Below are 23140 nucleotides of genomic sequence, written 5' to 3' on the forward strand. Positions count from 1 at the left end.
GTTGATTATTTAATGTATGTGTTCAAAATATATTTGTTGCCAGGCATAGTCCTCAGGACTGGGCTACTGTGTTTAACCAGATGGGCGAGGTTACTGTCCGCGGGGGACCTCACTGTTGTAGAAGACTGATGATAAACAAGTACACAAACTAGTTGACACCCGCTAGGGATGAGTGCTGTGGAAGAAACTTCAGAAAATGATGAGTTAGAGAGTGATGGGTGTGGGCTCAGGGAAAGCTGTCTTGAGAAGTTGTGTTTGATTTGAGCCCTCAAAAGAAGGCAGCCAGAAAAGGAGCAGGTGAAGACCGTCCCAGCCAGGGAACTACAAGTACACACTAGCTTTGTACAAGGATGGAGAGAGGATCAGTAGGTCCAACACCTTGCCCGAAGCCAGCAAGTGCATAGCTCTCGCAAGTGCTGGAGCCAAGGTTTGCATCCAGATAATGTCTTACCAAGTCTGTTTTCTCAAGAGCTCTCAGGCATATCTTGTTTTAGTGTGCTGTGCTTTTTGCACTTTGCAGGCACTACATTTTTTACAAATGGAAAGTTTGTGGCAACACTGCGCCTAGCAAGTCTGTCAACACCATTTTTCCAACAGCATTTTCTCACTTAGTGTCTCTGTGTCATTACATTTTGGCAATTATCACAATATTTCAAGCTTTTTCATTATTATTATTACGTTTGTTACGGTGATCTGTGATTAGGGATCTTTGATGTCACTACTGTGCCTTGCTTAAGGCTCAGGTGATGGTTAGAATTTTTCAGCAATAAAGTATTTTTTTAATTATGGCAAGTACATTGCTTCTTTTAGACATAATTGCACCCTTAATAGACTACTGTATAGTATAAACATAATTTTTATTTGCACCAGGAAACCAAAAATATTGTGTGACTTTCTTTATTGCAGTGGTCTCTAACTGAACCCACAATATCTCTGGGGTATGGCTGTAATTTGGAAAACAAAGAAGCAGAACCAGGGAAGCCAAAAAGTTAAACTGATTTACACTAAAAGAGGCAGATGGATACTTGAAGGAGAGAAGCTTGGATCTCTAAAAGAAGAGGAGAAAAAAAGGAAAAGACCAGAAAGGGATGAGTTTGAGAGGAAGGACTCTGGGGAGTCTGGAGTGCTCGGAATGAGGTAACTGTTGTGGCTGCTGTGCTGGCGTGAGCAGACCTGGGGAAGATGGATGTGCAGGGCACTAGGGATCAGCTTTGATGACAGAGATGCAGTCTCTCCCTTCATGGAGCTTACAGTTTAGCGTTGATGATGGACATTAAGTCGATAAGCAATCAACACGTATCTAATTACAAATGTGATAGGAACACTGTGCAAGGTGGTGTTTGACTTGATTATAAGGGGAGTGAAATTTTTCTGGGAGTGGGGATGATCCAGGAAGGATTCCCTGAGGAAGTGGCTTTTAATTGCTGGGGATATAGTGAGGAGATGAGAAGGATGCTAGCTGAGATTCATAAGTTTATAACTCATCCTTGGTCCAGTACCATATTAGTAGCCAAGTCAGGATTTGAACCCAGCTTTCCTGTACTCAGGTCGTGTGCTCTTTCTTTGGACCACAGTGATAGGAACTGGCTTCTCTCATGCACAGATGCACACATCTCCATCTACAGACACTCAAGGGCTACGTTCTCGGTTGCCTTCTTGGCCTGTACGATGCTTTCTGCAGGGGAAGTGGTGATTGCTAATGACATTCTGGGTGCCTGCGATACTTAGATCACTTTATCAATCAAATGTGGCAGTTGGTGGCAGTCGCCACCACCTGTCTCTTTCTATCAGTGTCACAGAGGAGTTCACTGTGGGCCACAGGTGCCAGCTGTCAGCCTGAAATAAACTGGGATCTGCCCCAGGATAAGTGTGTTTAGGGAGTTGCGTCAGATGGAATTTCTCATCTGACAGCCCCTTCTGAGTTTGGGACTCAAAAAAGGGAAAATAAACAAATTACAGATGAGTAAACAAATGTGTGTCTGTTAAGAAGGCGTCAGGCTGGCTGTTCCTGCAGTTTCATTAATCATTTTGCCTTTTTCTTCTCCTCTTGGCCCTGGGTATCATGTATGGTCGGTTGAAATATACATGAACTGAATAGGCATCTACTTAATTGGGCCACTAACCAATGTGCTGAGACTGTGGCAGTTTTTCTCATAAGCCAGTAGCTGTTCCCCGCAGGGAAATGTTTTGACTGGAGCGTTTGAGAAAGAAGGGAATGGGAAAAGAAACTGAACTAACAGTTTTTGACACCCCCCACCCTGCTGCCCCACAGCGCCAGGCACTATGCCCATCACTTTACACGTTCATGTACGATTTCATTTAGTGTTACTGATATGTGTATACATACGAAGCAAACATTATTATTCCCATTTCACAGATGAAGCAGTTGTCACACTGAGCGTTTAAATAGTTTTTCTAAGGACCCAGCTAGTAAGAGTCAAAGTTGGGATTTAAACATCAAATCCGATTGTTTTCTCCTCTTCATCACTAGACTTCATGACCCCCGTCATCCGTCTTACAGCCAGCATCACCGTTATCACTCAGCTGAAGCTGCACTGTTTGAGAACAAAATAATGTCAGTATGGTGTCACACTTAGCCAAGACAAAAATAATTCGTGTCCCCAAACCACAAAGAGTTTAAATGCAATTTACATCTTGATCTCAGGTCTTGAAAGTTGCCTGATGCCTCCTTAACAGACACATGTTTGTTTGCTCACCTGTAATTTATTTATTTTCCCTTTTTTGAGTCCCAAATATGAAGCATGCTGAGTAACAATTTCTCTATAAAGAGATACGTGTTTCTGTCCATCTTCCCCAAGTTTACTCATCCCCAAATGTTTCATCTGAAGTGCTCCATAGTCCCCCAAGGTCTTTCTCCAAAATTCATCCCTTTCTGGACCAGACTTTACATTCTCTCTCCTCTTCTTTCACAGATCCGTTTTTCTGTCCAAGTAGCCCCTGCCTTTTTTTGCTGTAAATCCATTTAACCTTTTTACTTCCCCAGTTCCAATTCTTTTTTTTAAAATATATTTTTATTGAAGTATAGTCCATTTACAACGTTGTGTCAATTTCTGGTGTACAGCACAATACTTCCCCTACCTAGTTCTGTTTCTTGACCTTACGAATTATAGTCATTGAGAAATCAGGCCTTGGTAACAGATTACCTGGACTCAGACCTTGGCTCCAGCCCTTCTTAGGTGTCTCATCTTGGGTAGGTGATTTTCCCAAGCTGAGTCTCAGTTGCTTTCTGATAAAGATACTAATATCTGCATTCTTGGATTGATGTGAAGATTAAATAAATTTATATGCACAAACTGCTTAGAACAGCACCTGATACAGCAAGCACTAAAAAATTAACTAGTATTACTTGAATTCTTATTGCTGCTGTCTTGATATGTTCATGAGGAGCCAAGTACAGGAACCCAGCATGCAAGCACATTTTCCTTACAAGGTAGAGGGAGGGAAAACTATGAATATGCCCATTTCGTTTGTTGGGGGGATATGTCTCACAGTTATATTACCATTAATAATCATTGATATTATTTAAGTCAGTAAAAATTATGGTTCTATTGGCCTTAATCATTGTTAATAATTTTTAGGTCAACAGTATTGGTATAATATTAAGGTTTTCCTGAACGCTTGTATGTTCAGTGTCTCACATATTACTTACCGTTAGCTATATTACCTTATTAATCCTTGCCGTAACTCTGAGACAGACATCATCATTAGCCCTTTTGAAAAAGGTGGAAAAAGTCAGACTCTAAGAGGTGAAGTAGCTTTGTTTAAGACAGTGCTTATCAATCTTTTTTGTGTTCCAGCACACTTAGAAAATAAAAATATTGTACACTGGAGTAAACTGTGGTGGAGGTAAAAGACCTAAGGGCTGAGACCTCACTTGTAACCCATTATTAGCACAATGGCTAGAATGGTGTGGTCTAAGGGAGAGTTGGGGCAGGGATTCAAGTCTGCCTGAATTCAAAGTTCATGCTGTTGGTGGAATAGCTCCCATTGGACCATTCTCCCACAGATCCTTATAAATTATGGATTTGTGTGTGTATATCTATATAGGTATAGATAGAGATATATAGTGAAAATAATGGAGGCTGACCTAAAGCAGACAGAAATTGGAGGGAAATTGATACCTGAAAGGAGAATGGCACTGGGTGAGTTTTCTGTTTATTTACGGCTTTTTCACTTCTGCATGAGCTAAAACCTGCCATCAAGCTGGCATGTAGAATTGAAAGAAAGAATTTGGGGCTACTCGAGAAGCCGAAAAGTGAAGGAGAACATTTTAGAAAGGAGAGCAGCAAAAAGCGGAGCCCCTAATTTTTCATATAAACTCTGCGTGAATCTCTAAATGACCTCTGAAGCTCTACACGTGTGAAAGCTCAAAGAATTAACTGAGATTTCAGCTGATGCCCACTGCAGTGGAGGCAGAATTTGGACTTTGAGTTAAGTCAGATTAAACGTCTGCTAAAATAAGCAAATGACAACAACAGTAAACACACCTATTCAGAGGAACATTACAGAACCCAGATGCAATCAATCATATAAAATATCCAGGATACTATCCAAAATTACTATTAGGTATAGACATATAAATAAATAAGAAAATGTGAGCATACTCAATGCAATAAATGGAGAGAACCCCAAGATGACTCAGATGTTAGAATTAGCAGACAGGGATTTTATTTTTTAATTTTTTTAATTTATTTTTTTCATTTTTTTTAAATTGAAGTCTAGTCAGTTTACAATGTTGTGTCAATTTCTGGGGTACAGCATAATGGTTCGTATATATATATATATATACATACATACATACATATATCCCTTTTCATATTCTTTTTCATTAGAGGTACTATGAGATATTGAATTTAGTTCCCTGTGCCATACAGTAGAAACTTCTTGTTTACAGACAAGGATTTTAAACCAAGTATTATGATTATGTTCAAGAGTGTAGAGTAAAATTTGCTCACAATGCATAAGCAAATTCATTATGCTTATATTATCATGCTCTTTATCATCATGCTTTGTTTGGTACCTTCCAGATTTTTCTTAGTATACTGTTTCCCAAATAACAGATTTGAAAAATAAAGGACAGAGAAGCACCTTGCCTAAATTCTTCACACAGCTGTGACAGAGTTAAGATCACTCAGTAGAATTTTCTATAGAAGTTAAGAGCTCCCATGCTGTGGTTGACCTACCTTGATTTGAATCACTTATTAGCTAAGTTATTTAATTCATGTAAGCCTCATTTTCTTTAAATAGTTGCTGTAATACTGACTCATGCTATTACAAGTAAAATGCTTAACAAAGTGCTTGACACTCAGTAAGTGCTTAATAACATTTTAATTATCATCATCATCATTATTATTGTGCCACCACCAGTTCCTACACAGAACTCAGCTTAACTGATGTGATTACTGTATCAAGTGGTAAAAAGGGGAAAAAATCTACCATAGGAGAGTGCTCATATTTTGCTCCATATACGTAGTGAACATTTTTTAAGCACCTACTTTGTATGAGAAGCTGTGCTTGATAGAGAAGAAACATAGCTGTGTAAGACATAGTCTTTGCCCTCTATAAACTGTAATACCTACTTTTAAAAAGTAAGTAATTTGCATAGAGGGAAAACTGAAACCTCCAGGACTGCATTTTTTTTCCTAATTTTTGGTATAAATGAGATTATTAAAATTTCAAGAGTGTATGAATCCCCTTGAAGTCAGTAATGAAAAGTAGTTATTCAGCCCCTACGGGTCCTCCCTTATTTGGGGGTCACTGAATCCTACAGGAAGTTGAAGCAAGTTTACCAACCACTTCTCTGAGAAATGTTCAAAGCATAATTTTGACCCTAATCTTAGGGAGCTGCCGACCTCTGAGATCTACTCACAGACTCTTTGTTGGCAGAAATCGCTTCCTCTAGGGGTGTAACACTAGCTACTTCAAAGCAGTGCGTTTTCCTGTTGAATAGGTCAGAGGGAAAGAACTTTTCCTCCCTTCACGCTGAAATTTACATCCTTGAGATTTCCACCCAAGCACTGGTCCTCATTCTGCACTGCAGGGGGCAACCTGCTCCCTTCCGTGTGACAACCGCCCTGTACTTGAAGATGGTTATTGTGTTCTGCCTTGGCATTCTGTCAGCTGAATGTCTCCATTTCTTTTGGTGGTTATTCTTTTCTCATGGAATCCAGACCCTTGATCAGCCTGTTCCTTTCCCCTAACTGTGTAATGGCTCTGTCAGTTGTATCCTTTAATCACAAAAGTAACATATACTTACTGTAAATTAAGGTAAAACCAAGTCAAAAGTTAGAGAAACCAAAAACTATACAATTCTGTGTGAAATAAAAAGTAAATGTGTCTATGTGCCCCACTTAGGCAAATTACATTCCTACAAACAACTGTTAAGAGTTTGTGGATGCCTTCAAATGTATCTAGGCATATGCATTGTGTTTATCTGTATACACATACGTGGTTTTTTTCTTACTCAGATAGAATCACACTATGTGTACTGTCTTACAACCATAAAAAACTTAATCTGTTAGAGACATTGTTCTATCTCAAGTTATCTCATCCTACCACATGGCATCAAAAGTTAGAGTCCAGAACAGAACGTGAAGTCTTTATTATTTAACTTAGAGTCAGGACTATTGTGGTGGTCATCATTGTTTTATTTGTTCAACCAATGTGTATTGAAGGTCTGCTGTGCTAAGTTCTGGGATAAAGACTGCTCTAGGAAGAAGTGAACTTACCCTCAAGAAACTTGTGATCTAATGGCAAATACAGATAATCTGACAAAAAATTACAAGGGAGTGTGGCGAATCTGTGATTGCACTAAATTTGTCCCTAAATTTCAGTTATGTTTGCCTCTCCTTTTCTTCTGTCTTTGTAAACTGATGTATAACATATATTTTTGAAGTCAGACAGATTTTGGGGTAGATTTCATTTTACCTGCTCTTAAACATGCTATTGAAGATGTAGGAACATGCAAGCTGAGTACAGATCTCACCATATAGATGGTAGTTGAGTTAACAAAGACCTATCAGGAGTTTTTGTGAGTATCGTTGGCTTTATTCTCTATGATTTTGAGAGCAAAATAAATGTCACATATACTAATGGATAGAAGTTACAGAGAGAGAAGTTTCATAAAGTTCTTGTTTTGAAAATGAAATCAGAACTGTCTAAAAATGAATATTTGTGGGAGTAATGAGAGATTTAAGAGATACAAAGGGCAGGGCATCAAGACAAAGTGATGAGAAGGGGAGGTTACGAACAGTAGGAGGGTGACAGGGACAACGCTTAGATTTCTGGCAAGTGCAGGTGGGTGACTGATGGTGTCCACTGAGGCAGGAAACACTGGATTGTAAGCAGCAGGTTTTTAGAAGAAAAATCCCAATTCCTCTTTGAGGTGTGTTCATTTTCAGGTGCTTTTGAGTCATAAGGCATTGCTAGATGATTTACATATTTTATTTCATTAATTCTCTTAATCATCTGGCAAGGTAGATATTATTTTTACTCATGTTCTATTTGAGGAGTTAAAGGCAGTACAGTGAGATTAATGGCCTGAAGTCATGTGGCTCATTAGGATTTGAAACCAGATCTAGACAACTTCCAAGTCTCTGCTATTTCTACTCTATTTTTCTAGCTGAGAGTTTAATCAAATATTTGCCAAATGGTTATGTTGTTGGTAAATATGAAGGCTCTTTTTAATGGTATCTTGAAACCTTAAAAAATATTTTAATGCACATCTAGATATGCCCTCCCTGATTTCTTATTTCTCAGTCTTTCTAGAGGTTTAAATACTCAGAGATTGATACTCCTAGCTTAATCAAAGCAGGTCTTTATGCCAGAAAGACATAGAGTCCTAGTAGTTTGAGAGTTACTATTTAAATAACCACAATAAAGTTATCTTGTGACATTCATCAGCCACTCCCCAGACTAGTTAGAGCTTTCTCCAGAATGTGTGGCCAGCCAAACCAGCTGGATCATTAAGACAGAACTACATATAAATTCATCCTCTGGCCTCTTGCTGCGGGAAACTGAGCGCAGTTGCCACATGGGGTAGTGGCGCACGCTAGTGGTGATGCTCGTGTATGGATTATGAGAATATTGGGCCTTTTGCGGGTGAGCCTATAAAGCCCCTCATTTTACACATGGGGGATGGGGTCACAAGACCTGGCAGAGAAAATAGCTAGAGCAGCAGAGCTGGTAATAGATTTGAGCCAGGAGCCCAGCTTTCCAGCCCATCACTCTTATTCCATCAGCAAACATACATGATGGACAGAGAGATGGGCAGGTAGACATGTAGAAGGACAGATGGACAGATATGGAAAGAAAGGCAGGTGGGTAAATGTCTTCCCTTTAATAGCTACTAGAATGCTGATGCTTTACTTGTCGTCTTTTAAGTTTAATTCTTGTAACAACCTAGTGATATTGGTATTCTTAGCCCCATTTAGCAGATGAAGAAACTGAGGCTGAAATTATTAGCTAAATATTAGCATCAATGCCTAAGTTATATATCTCAATGATATATGTGTACGTTTTTTAAGGATCTTGGAAATTCCTGATAATTTGTGTCTATTTTTATAGAGTTGTCTCAAGAGAAGATGGAGCTTTCTATATAAGAATCAGGCTACAGGGGGAAACTTAATGACTTTCCTCAAATTCTTAGAGTCTTAGAAACACTGTGATCTTTGGACCCAGATCTGGATAGGACTCATTTATCTACTAGTTTTGGGCCTCGAACAAGTTACTTTACTTCTTCAAGGCTCAGTTTCTTCACCTGTGAATTGGATGTAAAGTTATTAATCTTCCAGAGGGAGAGGAATATCCTAAAGATGTAGTTTGGAAAATTAATGCAATAACAGTTAAGTTCAAGAACCAGCACAGTAGAGATGGAGATGGGAAAAGGCAGGAAGGACCCTATTCAGATCTTCGCGCACTGCCTGCTGCAGGTGCATGCATGTTGGTGCTGAGCAAAGGGCGGTCCTTTGTTTACTGTGACTCAGTGAGGGGCGAAGAGGAGGGACTAGAGAGGGCTGAGAGCACAGGCTTTCAAGCTCCGGTGAACTCGGGTGAGAGCGTGACTTCTCTAAGCCTCACTTTTCTCATCTGTAAAACTGCAAAAATGGATAATTGTTATGATTTCATAAGATAATACATGCAAAGTTCTGAATGCAGTGCCTAACATACAATAAATACTCAACAAATACACGTTTCTAATTAAGTGACAGCCTAAGTCAGAGGCAGGAGGCAAGAAAAATACACACTTCCTATTGCTCATGTTTATTGCTATTAATATGGACCCCAGTCTCTTGCCTTAACAGATTTATTTTCAGCCAAATTATAATGTTTTTTGTTTGCATCATTCAAGCAAGAGCAAACTCTTAATTGGTTTCCCTGTGGCATGGACCAGAGAAATCAAACTGGCTTGGTGCCCTCTTATACAATCAGCTGCAAACCTTCTGTAAGACATCTCATTAGCTCCCCTGTGATATTTATGAAACCTGGGATTTGCTAATGATTTTAAATGGGGTTAGACTCTTTAGTGGGTGTTGGAGAGGGGAGTGGCGGAGAGATCAGAGGACCTTGAGAGACTTTAAATGCAAATCTTTACTGAACCATTTTTTGGTTATCAGTTACCCAGTGGGGTGTCTGACAAATACAGTATGAGGTCTTATTCCCCATCATCTGTGTGATGGGGTACCATCTGGGCTGGTAGAAAGAGACGTTAAGCTATATGATTTGGCTGAACTAATTAGTCAATGAATAAATTATCAAAACTGACAATTGCAGTTCAAACCAGAAGTGACCATGGGTTTTAAAATTTTTATTAGCTCAGCTGAGTCTCTGAAAGAGTTTGTTTCTAAAGAAATGCGTTACATGGGACCGGGAGCATGATTTCCCAAAACCAACAACAAAAATCCTGATTACTCTTCTTTGTCTTTTAAACCACTGAATGCTGCACTGAAATGAAAAGCAAGATGCTAATAAACATCTGAGTTTCTTAAGCCAGATTGATGACACACATTAGGTCAATTTAAAAAAGGTACTCCTTTGTCTAATCTATCCTTGAGACGGATGCCTTTGTAAAGTCCCAAAGGCACAGCTCTATAAATTTTCTGCTCAGGAAACATTGATGGCTTTCTATTATTAAGATATGTAGCCTAGGATCCAAGGACCTTTCTAATCAATCATAAGAAAGATGACTAGTCTTTATTGGCTGCTGTGTATCAGACACTTTGCTAAACATTTCTGTGTGAATTAAATTATTTAATCCTTGGAACACAGTTGTGAGTTGAGCATTATAATGATCCCTATTCTATCAAAGGAGTAACTGAGGTTTTAAGAGAGTAAGTAGTAATTTGTCCAATGTCACGTAGCTAGCACCTGGTGGAGGAACATAGGTGTGAATGTCTGTGTTGGCTCTGCCCCAGGGGTTCACCAGTTATGGCCTGTGAGCTAAGAATGCTTTTTCCACTTTTAAATTATTGAAGAAATCAAAACAAGAGCAGTATTTTGTGGTACGTGGCAGTTATATGAAACTCAGATATCTGTGTCCATAAATGAAGCTTTGTTGGAACACAGCCATGCTCATTTGTCTCTGTGTTGTCTGTGGCTGATTTCATGTTACAACAGCAGAGCTGAGTAGCTGTGTGACAGAAATCATCTGGCTTGAAAATATTTATTATCTGGTTCTTTACAGAAGAAGTTTGCTGATCCCTGATCTGTGTAAATGCTGATCCCTGGTCTGTCTTAAGCTGTGCGTAATACTGCCTCCCACTGTGCTGCGAGGCCCTTTCTAGTCTAGGTGCTTGTGTGCAGATGCTCCTTGACATCTTTCATTCTCACCATGCCTGCTCCAGGAGCAGAATTTAATGTCAGCTCTACCCTCTGAGTGCCTCATGTATTTTCAAGTCCAGATCAGACATCACTTACTTCATTTTGGAAAGTTTTGGTTGTGAAAACAAATATATGTATATGTGTATGTATGTATGTATATATGTGTGTGTGTGTGTGTGTGTATATGCATGACTGAGACATTATGCTGTACACCAGAAGTTGGCACATTGTAACTGACTACTTCTATAAAATTAAAAAAAAAAAAAGTTTTGGTTGCAAAAACAGGAAACCCTATTCAAATTGGATATTTTAAAAAGAGAATCCATTAGCTCTTGTAAGAAACATCCAGAAATGTGTCTCATTGAAGTTACAGTTTCATCTGGGACAAAAATGATATTATCTGAACCTCTCTCTCTACTCTGTGCCTATAAATTAACCCAGTTCTTGAGGTCTACGTAATTCATGCCCCTCCTGCCATATCCAGCTTTTTTCTCCAGACCTCTTGTTTCCCATCACCTAGTCCAGAATGGACAAGTAAACAGAGTCTGTGTTCCAGCCTTCTCAAAAAAAAAACTGATTCTCACAATGATTTAACTGTCTTAGGTCATGTGTCCTACTGTCCTCAACCTAAGGTCTGAGGCCAAAAGAAGGAATTATACTGATTGGTTCAGAAGCGGATTAAACACATTCCTGAACTGATCACTGATGGCTGAAAAGATGGAATGCCCTGGTTGGATTAAGTCAATTTGTGCTTATCTCTAAAGCAAGGTGTTAGGTCAGCACCACTGCAATGACATAGATGAGAAATTTGGGGTGTAACTGATTAAGAAGAAGCAATGGAAAAATCATTGCTAGGAAGGCTCTCCCAAATTTTCTCCATCTCCATGTCCCAAAGCCTCGAAGACTTCCATCTACCTGCACCTGCTCCTGGCAGGAGGAATTTTTCTTTCCTTTTTACTCTCATAGCCTTTCCCACCTGAAGCTTGAATGATAGTGAGTTGTATATATCCTCTCTCTCTCAGTAACTGTTGCTATTTGATATTCTTCAAATAGAGTCTGTTATAATTATTGATTCCTATGCTGGAAATAGGAAACCTTCTCACCTAAACATTTTTTCCTTTGAGGAATCCTTATTTGGTTTTAAAAGCATATTTTGTTGTCCCTGTTAGGAGAGTGATGAATACTGCATATGAACTCGCCAGGCTCTTAGAATGTTCATTTCTGTTCCTATCCCCACAATCTCAGCCTCTGGAGTTCCATGGGATGGCGAAGACCCAGGGGCAGAGCTGAAGATGCTGGGAGGGTCAAAGACAGAATGTGAATCAGGAATGTCTCCTTCATCCATCTCTCCAAAGATACGGATTTCACATTTTAGCCTGACAAATGTGACCCATGTCATTTGGCCATATCAAAAGGCCACACCACCATTTTTTTTTCCCCACATCAAAGTGGTGAGATCAAAATCGCCCATACTTGCCAAGACAAATGTACAGGATCTTTACAGAGGAACTATTCTTGATAACCCAAAGCAGGAAATAATGCAAGCAACCATCGATAGTGGAATAGATAAATAAAACGTGGTGTATGCATGTGATGGAAATCTCTCCAGCAATGAGACAGATGTTTAGGTCTACAGTCTACAACCAGACCTAATGATATGAATGAATGTCACCTATTTAATATGGGCCCAAATAATCCAGACCCCATAGAATCTACTATGTGATTCCATTTATACAAAACACAAACATTGCAAAACTACCTTCTGTTGTTACAAGTTGGGATGGTAATTATCCTAAAAGAAGGTAGGAGGGTAATTTCTGGGTGCTGGTAATGTTATGTTTTTTGCCTCATTATTGGCTACACAGATGTGTTCATGTGATGTTTCATCAAGGTACACATTTATGATGTGTATACTTTTCCGTAAATTTTTTGTTTCAATGTAATTGAAATTAAAATGAAAAAAAAAAAAATGCCAGGCAGGCTATTTAAGTCCTACTATACTTTGGTGTTTCCCCATGTCTCTAAGGTGGGGCAGTGCTTTGAACTGCATCCCTGTATCTCCAGGTGGCCCGGGCAGTGATGGGCATCCTTCCTGTTCAAGGAATAAAAGGAGGTCTTTAGGTTACTGTAGACCCAGGCCTTGGCTGAGCTAACTAGCCAGGGTTCAAGTACTAGTGAACTTCCCTGGTCCGAAGCTCTTGTTTAAAATACCCACATGTCCTACTGTCGTGAAGCAGAAGAGTCTGTGACCTTGAACTTTGTCCAGACTCTGAACTTCACAGTGGATGCTGCCGCTCCAGCTGCTGGTGGCTCTTTCATGGGATGAAAGGGTTTATCTGGCAGCCTGCAGTTAAACTTTCCTTCTCTCCCTGAAGGGAAAGAATGAATTAACAGGTGTTTATTTTTTCTCTCTCTCTCTCTCTCTCCTTTGGACTAATCGCTTCTCACTTTGCAGTCTGCGGACTCATACAATTTGTGCTGCAGCTACATCTTTCCAGGTAAAAAACAGTAATCTGGGAGCAGTGCCCCTGAGAGTTTCCATGAACTGAGGAGGAAGGTGCAGATTTGTATTGTTAAGGTCACTTTCATTCCCTTACTGTGAATACCACCAACATGCCTTATACCACCTCAAAGTGGATATTTTCTTACTCCTGGGAATTTTTTTGAATGTACTTGAATTTGCCCATTAATGCTTTATGTTAATTGGCCTTCAGGTGTTCCTATTTCTGTCTTTGAACAGGTCAGTTCCTCCTAGCTTTTCATCATTTTCTTGGCCACACAGTAAATGTCCTCCATTTATCAATGCCTGCCTTGGTCTTGCCGGTCCAAAGGATGCATCCTGTTTCAAAATGTGGTTTCAGTGATGCTGAAAAAGGAGACGGGGGTGGCTGTTTGCTCTGTTGGTATTTGGTGTTCCACTTCCGTTTGCATCCTGGTGCTGTAATGAAATATCATGTGGAGTTCCTATAGGGCTGATAAGCCATCCTCTGCCCCTAAAGATAGCTCTGTCTGTGCATTACTGCTTTCCAAGAAAATCTCTGTCATTATGCAGAGTGTTATGCATTTCCTTTCAAACCTAGTCATTTGCATTTTTTGCCTTTGAAAAGGCAAATTTGCTTTGAAAAGTGTAATGAAATGTGCCCAAATGAAAAATGGGCCCTGAGGATGGCTGGTGCCAGCATGGGGCTTTAATTAAATGATTAGATGGCAATTTGATATGACCAGCTTTTGAACTGCATCATGTTATCATTTGGCTTTGGGAGGGGAGAACGCAGCTCGACCTTTCAAAACACTGAAAGATAATATGAACTTTGCTTCCAGCCCCCATAGAGCTGTGTGCAAAAAGGCGTTTTCTAATTCTCTGTTCCTTTTTCTCTGACCCCAGTCTCCCAGTTCTCAAGGTTTCTCATTTTTCCTGAACAAGCTGTGTCCTTGAATGCTCCCGTGACTTCGCATAGTCTGTTCCTGCTGCTTGGAGTTCCCTTTACATTTCTTGCTTTTCTAGGGAAACTAGTGTTTCCTCAAAGCACAGCTCACTTAGCACCCCCTCCCTTTATCGAAGCCCTCATTCATGCCCGTAGACTGGGACTTCATACTGCATCACAGACAGTGGCTCATCACCAGCTGGTTAGTGACTACAAACTCAGTGAGACCAGCAGCTCCTAATCTTGCCCACCAGTCTCCCCAGCACCCACCGCAGATCCGACACACAGAAACCACTCAGAAAAATGTCAGCTGCATGTCGTAGCTGTGAGAGTTCAGTGAGCTGATGGAGCTGTGTTGTCTGTTAGGTGCCTGGTATGAACGAGGCACTTAGTAAATAAATGCTAATTTCCTGGACTCCTGTGGTCCTCGTCTTACACCTGGCCGCCAGGTCATCTTGTATTTTCCCAAACACATTCAGGTTTTTCTTGCCAGACTTAATGTGAACTTTGCACATATGCATTAAAATACTAAATTGATGCTGAAGTTTAACCTAAATATCTCTGTTAATTATTTTTTACCTAATACCTAGTGAGCATTTAATCTATTCGAGGAACTGTGCTCCAAACTTCTTGTCCATTGCCTCATCCAGTAGCGAGAGCTGCCCTTTGGAGGTGGACATTCTTACCATCCTTATTTTATAGGTCAGACATGCAGGTGAGGTTAAGCTAACAGGCTAAAAAATCTGGTCAATGGAAGACCTAAAACTATGTTAGCTGACTCCTAAATTTTGATACTTCTCCACCATACGGATAAAAGATCTCCCGTACCATTTTTCTACTTGTGAAAGAAAACAGGGAGTTATTTCAGAGAGTTTTTTTTTTAAAGTATGTCTCCTCAGCAATTATAGACAGGTTTTTGCAGAAGTTTACTATTTCTTAAACTTCGACTCCTGAAGGCAAAGCGCACTTTTGCTTCCCACCTCATAAATCAGCTTTCAGCTGAACTAATTGCAGAAGTGCACGCACCTCACACAACACAACGTAGAACAACACCCACACACATATCCACAGGCAAGGAGCATGCAGGAGCTAAGCTGATGAGACATGAACCATACAAAACAAAGATAAAATTAACCCTGCTAAGATGTGCTAGATCTGTGGAGCAGCGCCTGGGGTCCACTTGGTGACCCAAGTCTAGAATTAAAGCAATTCTTAAAGACCTGTTAGTAAAATAGGGAGACAAAGCTACTGGTAGAGGTACCTTATGGTTTTCTCTTCAAATTAAATGACTGAATGTAAAACTTCCAAAACATGGATTCTCGGTCTATTCTGTTGACAGTGGTAGTCCCAGGGTGCATGGTGTATTAGTTAGGGCCCTCCAGAGAAAGAGAACAATGGGAGGGGTGTGTGTATACACATACACACATATATACATGTACATGTAACCCCTATGTGATAATCCCTATAGAAATGTACAGAAAGAGATTTATTATAAGGAATTGGCTTCATGATTATCAAAGCTGAGAGGTACCACGATCTGTAGCTGACTAGCTGGAGACGTGGAAGAGTCTGTGGGGAGTTCATTCTGAGTCTGAAGTCCTGAGAACCAGGAAAGGCAATGGTGTATTTTGTAGTCCAAGAGCTAACAGGCTTAAGACCGAAGAAGAGCGATGTTTTAATCTGAGTCCAGAGATTGGAAAAGACCAATGTCCCAGCTCCATCAGGCAGGCAGGAGGAGTTTCCGTTCACTCTGCCTTTTTCTGTTCACGTCTTCACGTGATAGGATGACCCACCCACATTAGGGAGGGCAGTCTGCTTTACTCAGGCCACTGATTTAAATGTTACTCTCACCCAGAAGCCCTCTCACACAACACCCAGAGTAAAGTTTGACCAAATGTCTAGACACTCCTGGGCCCACTCAAGTTGACACAAAATGATGCACTTCATAAGTATATGATGATTTAATAAATACACAAATTCAGTGAATGCAAAGTTTTTAGAATAGAGGCTGGACCAGAATAAATGCCAAATTAATATTGTTATTATGAATTTTCCCCAAAGTATTTGAAGTATTCTTGAACCAGGGTGGACTTACAGCACATTATATACAACACAACATGCAATATTTCACATTTGGACATTTGACTTTCAGTTCTAATATTATTTGTGCAAACACTCCATTGTAGGCTGTATTGGACACACTGTCATATTTCTGGTTCTCCTTTGTGAGAAATAGTTACGTAACTTATTGTTAGCACACTTATATGTGATGATAGTTCTTTCCAGAATTGATCTAAGGTCAAATATTTCTGCTGTGTGTTAGCGTGTGTGTGTGTGCGCGCGCGTGCATGTGGTGGAGGAGAGGAGTTGTGTAGACACATTATAGGAGTGTGCTGCCTATTTGTAGATGTGTTCATACACCGACATACCATTGCTTTGATGTTTACTAGTCAAAATAGGTACAGTATTAGAGCAGAAGCTTATGAACAGGAATATATATATATATATATATATATATATATATATATATATATATATATATATAAATCTATTAGTAGTTATCTCTTAATGATCTCCTCTTTATTGGCTCTGAAAGGAAACTGGAGATAGAAGTAAATATAGGATCATCTCTATCCTCAAACAGCTTACTGGATTAGCTATAAAGACAGTTGTGTAACAATTAACTGGCAATGCAGATCTATAGGGAATCAAGTGTACTATACAGAGTATTGGCGGTGAGCACCTTTGTAATTCAAAGGAAAAGGAATAAGTATTACTGGTAATAGTTGGAGGAGGCAGACATGGAAAAAAATTGCATTTCCACTTTTAAAATTTAGAATGCTCTTTTCAGTATCCTGTTGAAATTGCATCCTTGCTCTGCTTGGGTTGGCTCTCCTCCCACAGCTTCAGTGCTCCGTTCCCTCTGGTTCATCTGGGGGGGAGGGGGTGTGCCATGGGCTGAAGTATTCGTGTCATGATTTAGTTCCCTCTTGCTGTTTCTTGCGACTCTATCACAGATATTACTTGCTTGCAGGAGGCGATTTTATTGACTTGGCAGCCGGCTTGTTTGAAACAAGATTATTTTTGAAGTTAGGAACATCTATGACCAATGGAACGCTGACTTAAAAAAAAAATCAGGCTAGATATAATCAGCTCTGAGGAGAAGGAATCAAAACTGCAGATGCATAGAGATTCTTCTCTGACAGATGACGAGTGCTCAGACTTTGAGCTTGTGTGGAAGATAATGAAGGCACTGGGGTTTACTTTCATCATTTTGGGAATACTGACTGTATGAGTTCCCCAGGGCTGCCATAACAAATTACTTCAAACTTGCTGGTTTCAAACCACCAAGAAATGTATTCTTCCATGGTTCTGGAGGCCAGAAGTCCAAAATCAAGGTGTTCGCAAGGCCATGCTCCCTCCAAAGGCTCTAGAGGAGAATCATTCCTCGTCTCTTTCAGCTTCCGGTAGCCCCAGGTGTTCCTTGGCTTGTGATAGCGTAACTGCAGTCTCTGTCTCTGTCTTCACATGGCCGTCTCTTTGTGTCACTGTTTCTCCTTCTCTGTCTTCTCTTCTTGTTATAAGGACCTTTGTCATTGAATTTAGGGTCCAACTTTTTAATCTCCGATGAACTCATCTCAAGATTCTTTATTATATCTTGCAAAGACCCTTTTCCCAAATAAGTTTATATTCACAGGATAGAACTTAGATATATCTCTTGGGGAAGGGGCTGCAGTTCAACGCAGTTGACTTACCTTCCCTGCTTCTTGGGCCATTTGGATGTAGAGAGGAGCTACAGTGTTAATAACATGGCATTGCTAAGAGCCAAAGGTTAAAGGACATTTTGGGATAAAATGTGAGTGACTTGACAGGGTAATTTTCAAAGTGTGTTTGAAAATGTGTATGTTAGTTGCTTCTCTATTACTGGGGAAGCCTCCATGCATGAATAACACTAAACTTGAGTAGCAAAAGCACTTTCCAGTCTTTATAATTCAAATCACTTCTGTTCAATTAACCTTTTCTCAGGATATTCAGTGACTTTTTTCTTCCTTTTAACTAATATTTTGTTCAAATACTAGCTCTCTTCATTACTTCAGATACAGTCCAGAACATGAGTTAGGAAATCTGTGCTTTTTAAATTAGATATCAGTCTTAGGGGGAAGTTTGATTTCAGATGAGTAGCATTTTTCCATTTTGATACACATATATCTTATTGCCTAAGTCTATGTTACAGAATAAAGCCAGCAGAAGCCCAGAAAGTAACAGACAAGAACCTGTTGTTTCAACAGCTTTATCCCCAGAGCCCAGTACAGTGCTTGTCATGTAATAGGTGCCACATGCTCTTGTTGAATGAAAAATGTTCTATGACAATATTTTCAAATGGATTAAGTGATGTATTTTGAGTCAAAATATGACCCACTCATTACTGACTATATTCTAATATTGTCTCTCCCTTCCTACCTAATTTATTCTTCAACTGGGGATCAACAGTGCCATTTTGATCATTTCTTCATGCTTAGTTACAACATATGAAGACAGGTCAGGGAGGATACCTTGATTGTTCAAGGAAATTTTGGAGCACTAGGCTTTGAATCCAAAAACTTGGATTTATATCCAGAATCTCGCTAGTTTTTCACACTTATTGTATGACCTTGGGTACATGTGCAGCTTCTCTAATCCTCTGCTTTCTCATCTGTTCAGTCATTCAGCAAATATTTATTGACTCTCTTTAGAGATCTGGTGCTGTTCTGAGTGTTGGATGTAAAGCAGTGAACAGTAAAGACCAGCGTCCTCACCCTCAGGGATTTCAACCTAGTGTAGGGAGACAGATTATAATACAAAATAATGAAATAGTAAAGTGTATTGGGTAAGTGCCATGGGGGAAAGTAAATCAGGAAAGGGACAGAGAATGCCGGGGGCAGAAAACTCATGCAGTTTTGACTAGTTTGGTCAAGGAAGGTGTCACTGAGAAGTGACATTTGGTAAAGGTCTGAAGGAGTTGAAAAAGAGAGGCTTGCATGTATCTGGCGGGAAAGCATTTCAGGTGGAGGAAGGAGAAAATAAAAGTCCCTGTAGTGGATGCTGTGGTGTGCTGCTCAGATTCCCGCACCGGTCCTGATGCATTCGTTCCCTACTGGGAACTCAGCTGATTCCCTCTTTGGTAACTGCCTCCTCCAAGGTCACACTCTCTCCCAGAGCAGCCTGCATGGAACTGTTATCAGTGGAGCCTGGCTCCCTGCCTGAAGGCAAGATTACAGTTCCGGAGGTCAGATGTCTGAAATGTGATTCACTGGGCCAAAATCAAGGTGTCAGCAGGGCTGCGTTCCTTTCTGGAGGCTCTAAGGGAGAATCCATGTCCTTGCCTTTTCCAGCTGTAATGGCTACCCTCATTCCTTCGCTTATGGCTATCTTCTTTCATCTTCACAGGCAGCCACAGTGGGTCAGGTCCTCCTCCCATCGAATCACTCTGACCTGGCTCTTCTCCGACTCTCTTTCCCACTTTTAGGTTCCATGTGATTACATTGGATCCACCCAAATACTCCAGAATCATCTCCCTATTCAGCTGAATAACAGCCTTAACTCCATCTGCTACCTTTGTTTCCCTTCATTGTATAATATAACATATTCATAGGTTCTGAGGGTCAGGATGTGGATGTCTTTAGTTGGCCAATATTCTGCCAGCCACAGGTGGGAGCATGAACACAGCATCCATCACAGCACAGAAAGCAAGAGCTGGCACAGGTTCAGAGGGGTAGGGACATGTGATGCTGGGAACTCATGGAAGTTTTTTTTTTTTATTTTCTCATTATTTCATTTTTCTCAATAAAGTCAGGAGGGAGGTCAACAGCTTAAGAAGAGAGAAAAAGCTTTGGAAGTCCTCTAGGACAATGGGGGATGAGTTTACTGGGATAATGGAATAGTATTATTAGGCAGATGCTGAAGGCTCTGATCTCTCCTACCTGCCTCCGAGAATTGTGTGGGTTGCAATGAATAATATATATAAAAGCATTTTTTAAACTCTGAAGCACTATATTAATGAAAGTTAACTTCTATCGGTTGCCTGTCCTGCGCTGGTTCCTGTTCTGTGTATTTGACATGCATGGACTAAATGATTCCTTGCAACACGACAAGGAGATAGACAGGTATTAACATTACTGTCACTTCCATGTTATGGATGAAGGAAGTGAGGCTTTAAAGGGGTGAAATATCCAAGGCCCCACGGCTGGAGAAAGGCAGAGATGGGGAAGAAACCAGACAGATGCTCAGAGTCCACCCTTCACCGCTCCTCTCTTCTGCCTTCGACCTCATGCATCAAATTCCCATCCAGAATTTGTGTTCCTTGAGGAGCAAGACCAGTGCCTTCTCCTTATCAGGAGGTAATGTTACTTACTGCATCTAATAGAGGCAGACAGTGAATATCCCTGAATGAATATAAGCATGGTGACAATAAAGAAAAAGTCAAAAGCATAAATCTTGACTCAGAGCACCATTTGAATCCTGGTTTAATCATTTACTAGAAATATTGTGCGGTCAGCAAGTCCAAGCCTTGGCTTCTTCACTTGTGAGATGAAATAATAATGCGTGCCTGCAAGTTTTGCTGTGAGGAGCTGAAGTCCTGTAGGCAGGAGTCCCTGTGCCTGTCACAAGAATACCCATAGTGGGCCTGGGTGGCTATTCTGATAGACGCTGTGTTGAGAAGGAGGAGGAATTTCTCCTCTTAACCCCAAGCGAAACTCTTCACATATTCCACTCCAGGACCATGCCGTCCCCAAGACCCCCCAAATTTGGGAGTCTCTTCTCCAAAGACCACATCCCTCACTCTTTTCTTCTGTCTCTGCCTCCTTTTCCATAACAGAACTTCAGTGTGTACAATTCAAGGTCTGCCCAAATGCAAGTTTACCACCAACTGTGGAGAAACCTTACTGTACCACTTGGCTACAGTGAGGTCATTTATGGGTCCCTGGCCTGATTTCTCAGTTTAATTGACAAAGCTGAATATGTTAAGCAGCCTTTCACAGTCATCTGTGCTTTTCTCCCTGTTTCTTCATCCATGCGTTTATTTCACTCATAGTTATGAGCCAGGCCCTTTGCCAGGTGCCCGGGGCCAGCGCTGAACCGTCTCTTTCATCCTCTCTTCGGTTCCTTTCCCTATGGTTTCTCCAGGTCTTAATCCTGAGTCTGGGCTGGAGACATTGCTTAATATGTCCCCCCATTTCATACAGCTTACAACAGAGGGGGTCTGGGCACTTAGTTCTCTTGATGGAATCTTTCTCTTTGAATAGTGTCTTATTGTCCTAAGACCCTCCAACTTCACAGGTTTGAAATCTTTCTATTTTGTTTTCTTGTCTTTGATATGTGAGCCTCCTTTGTGGAGCTGCTTTTAGAGTAACTTTGGGTGGCTCAGATTTAAGTAAGTGCTGAATAACATTTTATACCTACAATCAATGTTTTAGGAGGTTTTTTTTTTTTAAATATGACTTGAAAGTGTTAGTAGTGCCGTTGTAATAGAGAGATTTTCTGTTTCACACTACGTAGCAGGCAGTACACTAAGCAACCTACATATTTACTTAGTCAGCTCTCATAGCAGCTCCAAGAAAGGGGGATGTATTCTGCCATTTGGTTTCCATTTGCAGAAACTGAGACACTGAGGGATTAACTGATCTTCGCAAGGTCACAGACTACTGGATTGCAGAAGGTTCTTGTTTAGGCTTTTTTTTTTAATTGAAGTACAGTCAGTTACGATGCGTGAATTTCTGGTGTACAGCATGATGTTTCAGTCATACGTACACAAACATAGATTAGTTTTTACATCCTTTTTCGTTGTAGTTATTACAAGATCCTGAATACAGCTCCCTGTGCTATATGGTTGAGCTTTCAAACTGTGACGTTTGACTCCAAAGCCCTTGTCCTAGGGCTAGAGAGGAAAAAAAAATATTTTAGTCAAAAACAAACAAAAATCACTGATTATGGATCAAAACCAGAGATTTTGTGGTTCTGTAGAGTTTCCCGGGGCCTAATCCCAAAGACTTGACTTGGTCTTCCTCTCCCGTGGTCCCCGCCCCTCTCCTCCCCTCCTCGGTGCTTTCCTTCCCTTCCCTTCCCTTCTTTCCCTGCTCTCTCCTCCTCCTCTTCTTCTTCCCTCCTCCTCCTGCTCTCCCTCCTTTGTCTCCGCCTCCCTCTCTCATGTTTTCTCTCCACCTCTCCTTTGATGCTCAAGATAACATCCATCTCCTTTTCTAGAAGCCCGGCCCTGCCAGGGCCCAGGGGTGGCCCTCAGAGGGGCTGACAGAGCCTTTCCTGACCTCTGAGGGGCTGGCTCACATCGGGGGTGGGGCACCAGTGTTCTGGCCCCAGGCCAGGTGGGCTGGATGGCTTTTACCCAGCATGAGGTGCAGAGTTCAGGCCAGCATCTCTCTCCCTTTGATCAGGCTCCAACTCCACGGTCTCTGAGCAGATCCTTTGACAGAAACAGTAAAAACCTATCATCCCCCCAGCTCACCCTAGACAGTCATTTTTAAGATGGTTTAGTTAAAATTCATATTCAGAAAAAAATTAAATGCACCTGAAAGGGGAGCGGTGAACCTGTTTTGCCTCACCAAGCCTAAAGCCTAACGTCTCTAGAAGCACCGGCATTTGGGGTGTTGCGCAGATTTAAGACTTCCACAAAGATAATCACTAGGCCCTGGTTTTCCGTCTGCGTATCTACAGGGTCCTCATGCAAGAGGCTCTCTCCAGGACCAGGTTATACCCTCCCCAGGGCTCCAGCTTCTGTCCCAGAATGCTGAAACAGACACATACACAACAACCAGAGGTTTCCAGCTTCAGCTCTGTGTCCTGCGTCCCTGTGATTCCATGACTGTAACTGGAAATTCCAC

At 40.8% G+C, this 23140-nt stretch overlaps 1 protein-coding gene and 1 long non-coding RNA gene across 2 annotated transcripts in view; one reads left to right on the forward strand and one right to left on the reverse strand.

Annotated features, from left to right (window-relative positions):
• Positions 1-23140, forward strand: part of SGCD (sarcoglycan delta) — an 841450-nt gene that overhangs the window by 194257 nt on the left and 624053 nt on the right. The window lies entirely within an intron of this gene.
• LOC116662792 lies at positions 1550-19796 on the reverse strand. The gene is made up of 3 exons (XR_004318842.1): positions 19690-19796; positions 19375-19379; positions 1550-1561 (listed from the first exon to the last, which is right to left on the reverse strand). It is a non-coding gene; the product is annotated as an uncharacterized LOC116662792 (long non-coding RNA).

This window comes from Camelus ferus, chromosome 3 (assembly GCF_009834535.1).
Source record: "Camelus ferus isolate YT-003-E chromosome 3, BCGSAC_Cfer_1.0, whole genome shotgun sequence".
Taxonomy (NCBI): domain Eukaryota; kingdom Metazoa; phylum Chordata; class Mammalia; order Artiodactyla; family Camelidae; genus Camelus; species Camelus ferus.